Source organism: Eschrichtius robustus, chromosome 10, assembly GCF_028021215.1.
Source record: "Eschrichtius robustus isolate mEscRob2 chromosome 10, mEscRob2.pri, whole genome shotgun sequence".
Classification (NCBI taxonomy): domain Eukaryota; kingdom Metazoa; phylum Chordata; class Mammalia; order Artiodactyla; family Eschrichtiidae; genus Eschrichtius; species Eschrichtius robustus.
In genome coordinates, this window is record NC_090833.1 from 40,519,674 (window position 1) to 40,525,549 (window position 5,876).

At 45.5% G+C, this 5,876-nt stretch overlaps 1 pseudogene; it reads right to left on the minus strand.

The window, feature by feature from the left end:
- Positions 1-2,126: 2,126 nt before the first annotated feature.
- LOC137770797 (leucine-rich repeat-containing protein 59 pseudogene) lies at positions 2,127-3,011 on the minus strand (annotated as a pseudogene).
- Between the last annotated feature and the right edge of the window lie 2,865 nt (positions 3,012-5,876).

Here is a 5,876-nt window from a genome sequence, read left to right on the forward strand (position 1 = left end):
TATAAACAGTTTAAAAAAAAAAAAAAAAAGAGGTTAAACCAAAATAAGTGCTTAAGAAATTACTCTGAATCAAGGACTATGCTGTCAATTTACATTTTTTACCTTTTAAAGTCACAACACCCCTTCATAATAGCCACAATAGACCTTGGGAAACAGGCTCAGGGAAGGTAAATAATTTGCCGAAGACCACAGAGATCTATTTGATTGCAAAGTCTGTTTTTTGATCACTATTCCGTTTTGCACCCCCTAGCTCATAACCAGGGCAAACGAGCATTTGGCCATTAATACTCTGCCTCTGAGTGGCTGGAAAAATGAAGTAACTCATCCCACCAGAGTCATTCAACTAAAATGTTTTTGTTTTGTTTGTTTTTTACCACTCAGACACGTATTTAATAATTGTAAAAATCCAAAAGAACCTCAGTGTCTAATCTCGAGGTCACAGCTGAACTGCCCTCGGCGGGCTGCTTGACAAGGCTGGACGTGCTCCCGCCTTCCTGCCATCCACTGAAGCTGCCTCAACCAGCCAAGGAATAGGGGTCTGATCACTATGCTGACTTCTGTATTCTCTTAATTTCATCTTATGTACTATGTGTTTAGTTTCGATAAAGCATTTGTACCAATGGCTCTGGAGCTTGGAGGAAGACCAAGTGATTCTGAGTAACATGTGGGCCTACGCAGCAGAGCTCTCCCTGAGGAAGAGAAGAACAGGTCTTTTCTTCCACTATCAGGACAGTCATGAGTGTCAGTCCTACCCATGGGCCACTAGTGCTAAAAGGCTGGAACCCATTCTGTCTCTGAGCATGACAGGTTCTTGCTCTCCCTGGGGAGAGGCAAGGAGCTTTCAGTCAGGAGTCTTCTGTGAAGGAGCACCATGACGGCCATTTCTGATCCCTTCCTCCAGCTGTTGTGAAAAGAGGCAAAGGAGGCCACAGAGGAAGAAAATGCTGAGTCTGGCAGACAAGAGAATGGACAGTTCTGCCCTCATCTGTGCTAGTCGTTAATATACCACTTTTAAACTCCATGATGCTACTTATTTCCCTTCATTGTGTAGGTGTAGTTACGTCTAGAATCAATTCTAAACCAAAGTCTCTTATGAAGCTTTAGTTTTCAGGTTGCCTATGAGGTATTTAGTCACACCAATTATGTAACAGAGCTGTCATAGACAATGTGGCTTTGCAAGGGTCCACCTTCTTGTTTATTGGCAATCAGGGAATTAATGCTCTCAAACTGAAGCAAGGAGCCTGGACTGTCCCCATTTTATAGAAGCCACATAAATTGCCTCAGGACTCTATGAGAGCTGCCCAAGACCCTCATGGCTATGAGATTTCTATTTGTGGGTCATGAATCTGTTTCCCATGAAAGATTCTATATTCCAGCCAAGAGACACTCAATCCTGGTGTAAGTTTTGTTCTCTCAGGACATTATAAAGGAGGCAAAATGATGGAAAGAAAGGATACCAGGGTGGGAATCCAGTTCTGCCTCAAATTAGCTGGGAGACCGGAGGCAAGTCCTGGAAGACCTCAGTTTCCCTGTCTACAAGTGTTACATTGGACCGGGTGGTCTGAAAGTCCTGTCACAGCCTGAGATCTTGTATGACTGTTAAAATATCTGAATGTCTGAGGTCCTTAAAAAATAGGTATGGTATGCCCCTCCCCCCCCCCATTTAGACTAGATTTGCCGAGTACGGTGTTCCCCTAGTCCCCAATAACACACTGCCTCCTGATCTGCCCTGGCTCCCCAGGGAGGAATGAAAGAAAGGGCTTGTGACATACACAATTATAAATGTAGTGTGACAGCTGACCTTTAGTAGAAATGAGTCTTGCCTTTACACAGCTTTGTATAACAACTAGGAAAGGCTATGCTTTTTCCTCTCCCCACCCCAAGCCGACTCTTTTAAGCATGCAGGAGGTATCCCCACCTCCTATTTCTCCTTATTCCACCAGGGGGACCCTGACGAAGGAACAAAGGAGTCTTACAAAGAGGAGGTCTCAAGTACCAAACGGCAGCCACGTGATGATGGCAGGTAGGTCTGACACTAAAAAGAGGTTGTGTCCAGCAGAACCCAATTCCATGGGAGTCCAAGCTCCAAGGCTGGGGGGCAGCAGGCGTGGAGGACAAGCTCCCTGCTAAGAATCGGTCTGCAGGACCCACTGGAGGATGGCGTGCCTGCGCAGCGCCGGAGCGCGTTGTCGTAGATGGTGTTCACGCTGGTGCAGACGGGCCGCTGCTGCAGCTCCGTCACCCGGCAAGCAACCAGCCCGCCAGCCACACGCAGCAGCAGCGGCCTCAGCGCAGCCCAGGATCGAGTGTGGTTCCCGGGTGGTGGCTTCCGGGGCCGAGAGCCGGACTCAGATTTCGGGGCCTGATCTGATCTGTTTCCTTCTTAGGTTCCTCCGGCTCCGGCTTGGCTGCTTTGAGGGCGTCCTACTGCTTTCACCGGCGCTCCTTCTCTTCCGCCTTCTCTGCTTCCGCAGTTCCGCTCCGGCGCCTCCTGAGCTCGCTGCTTGGCCTCCCACGTCTCCTCGGCCTCTCGGTCTATTTCCGGCTGCCGCTGCCTCTCTGGCTCCTGACCGAGCTGCACCGCCTTCGGGTGCTCTAACACCCTGTTGGCGCCCTGCTTGCGCTGCTTCTCGCCCCAGGATCCAGGGGGTTACGCTTCAGGCCCAGCCGCTTCAGACTCCGGAGCTGAGCAAAGCTGACAGGCAGGGTGACCAGCCTGCTGTGGAGGAGGTGCAGGTGCTGGAGGTTGACCGGGCGGCCGAACCCGCTGGCAGCTGCCGCCGTTTGTTCTTCCTCAGGCCCAGCTTCACCAGGTGTGTGAGGCCACGGAAATCCGACGGAAGAGTAGACCGTTTACTGCAGGGCAGATCCAGTATGGTGGCCTTTGGTGGGGGGGCGGGGGCAGCCAACTCCTCGACCAGGACCTCATTCAGGTCGCTGAGGCTCAGGGCCAGCTGGTTGCTGTCTAGCTTGTCGCGGAGGTTCCCGCCCTGGCTACCGGCCTTGGTCATGGTGACGCCGGCTGAACGGGGCTCCGACGGGCAAGAGAAGGGGTGAGAAGCCGCTCGTTGGCTAGGTGGACTCGCACCCAACCGACAATGCCTGCGTCCCCTGCCACCTACCCGCCCCCCGGTTGGCACTCTGAGCCCCACGCCCCGTTCCCACCGGTGCAGCCGCGACAACGATGATGAAGTAACTCATCCCACCAAAGTCATTCAACTAAAATGTTCAGTCACCATGTGCACCTAGGTTTTTGGTTTTTTTAACAGTTTTTTGAGATGTAATTCACACACCATACACGTCACGCATTTACTGCCACTATGGAGAACAGTATGGCGGTTCCTTAAAAAACTAAAAATAGAACTACCATACAACCCAGCAATCCCACTCCTGGGCATATACCCTGAGAAAACCATAATTCAAAAAGAGTCATGTACCACAATGTTCATGGCAGCTCTATTTACAATAGCCAGGACATGGAAGCAAGCTGAGTGTCCATCAACAGATGAATGGATAAAGAAGATGTGGCACATATATACAATGGAATATTACTCAGCCATAAAAAGGAACAGAACTGGGTCACTTGTAGAGACATGGATGAACCTAGAGATTGTCATACAGAGTGAAGTTAAGTCAGAGAAAAACAAATATCATATATTAACGCATATATGTGGAATCTGAAAAAATTGGTATGGATAATCTTATTTACAAAGCAGAAAGAGAGACAGAGATGTAGAGAACAAATGTATGGATACCATGGGGGAAGGGGATAGTGGGATGAATTGGGAGATTGGGATTGACATATATACACTATTGATACTACGTATAAAATAGCTAACTAATGAGAACCTACTGTATAGCACAGGGAACTCTACTCAATACTCCGTAATGACCTATATGGGAATAGAATCTAAAGAAAGAGTAGATATATGTATATGTATAGCTGATTCACTTTGCTGTACAGTAGAAACTAACACAACATTGTAAAGCAACTATACTCCAATTAAAAAAAAAGTGTATGATTCTGTGGCTTTTGGTATATTTACAGTTGTGCAATCATCACCACAATCAGTTTTAGAATATTTTTACCACCCCAAAAAGAAACCCTGTACCCCTTGGCTGCCAGCTCCCAATTCCTCCATCCCTCCAGCTCTAGGCAACCATTAATCTGCTCTCTGTCTCCATATATTTGTCTATTTTGAACATTTCATATAATGGAAGCATACAGTATGTGGCATTTGTGACTATTTCCTTCAATCAGTGTAAGATGTTTAAGGTTCATTCATGTTGTAGCATGTATCAATACCTCATTTATTTTCATGGCAGAATAACATTTTATTGTACAGATATGTCCCATTCTGTCTATCCGTTCATCAGTTAGTGGACATTGGTCTGTTTCCACCTTTTGGCTGCTATGAAGAATGCTACTATGAATGTTCATGTACAAGATTTTGTGTAGACATATGGTTTCACTTCTCTTCGTTCTATACCCAGAAGTGAAAATGCTGGATTCTATGGGAACTCTACGTTTAAGCTTTTGAAAACTGCCAGACAGTTTTCTAAAGTGGCTGAATCATTTTTCATCCCCACCAGCAGTGTAGGAGAGTTCCAATTTCTCCACTTCCTCACCTACACTTGTTATTATCTGACTTTTTGATGATAGCCATCCTAGTGGGTATGAAACAGTACCTCATTTTGGTTTCTATTTGCATTTCCCTGATGGCTAATCCTAGGCTTTCTGTGAAGTGCATCTTAAAATATTTGTTACAGTTATTCAATTCAGTGTTAAAATCCTTGCTCTTAAAGCAATTCAAAAATCAGTGAGCAAAAGGAGTGAATGTAAGCTGATAAGAATGTGTGTGCATACACATATGCACACGTGTGTACATCTTGCATGCATACATTTATTTACATGTAAACATGTATGTCTCAGAACTATGAAAGTGTGGGCTCTCAAGTTAAATTGCTTGAGGCCAAATCCAGGCACTGCTACATAGTACCCGAATGACCTGGAGTAAGTTGATTAATTGCTCTAAGTTCATTTTTCGTATCTATAAGTAGGGAAAATAAAAACAGCATACACAATTTGCTTAGCATAGCGCTTCTAGATAGTTGATTTATAAATATTAGCTCAATATTTCTGTATTCATTGACTCTTTTACAATTAGGAGGCGTTTCATGTACTGCGCAATTTAAAAAAATCAATGAGGTTTACATTTTATCTTTGCACACACTTGTTTCTAAATATTTCTAGCCCATATTTTGGTTTAGCCTTTAATAGATTCCGTGTCGTGGATCAGTGTTCCGCCTTACCTAATTTCTCACCCTCCCCTTCAAAATACAATTATAAATTCCCCATACAAAAAGAAAATAATAAGAAATATCTTTATTGCAAAATAGCACCATCAGTTCTCATAGTGAAAGGCATCCCATGTTGATACAGTTCTAAGAGAGGTCCCAAGGCAACCAAAAGAGGAAGAGGAAGCCCTCAGGGCCTGTGACAGCATGTGCCCTTGAAGGGCAATAGAACCTTCCTTCCTTTCTCCTCCAAAGCCTCATGATTTAGTCCTTATACTCCCCACTCGCCAAACCAGGGGAGCAGTGGAGATAAGCAGCACAAATTACCAAATAATGCCCCTTATTTCCATGAAGAAGCAGGTGCATTTTCCTCAGGATAAGTGGTGCGATGACACTGATCCACTCTGACAGGCCAGCTGATCTAAAATTACTCAGCACACAGCCCCTGGCTGGGGAAGCTTCTCCCAAGAGCTTATTCTGAAACTCTTCAATCCCCCAGGTGCTAATTAAAATTTACTGCATAATATTTGCAAAGCTCAATGGCCCTAGTTACAGCAATTATCAGTTACTAAATGTTA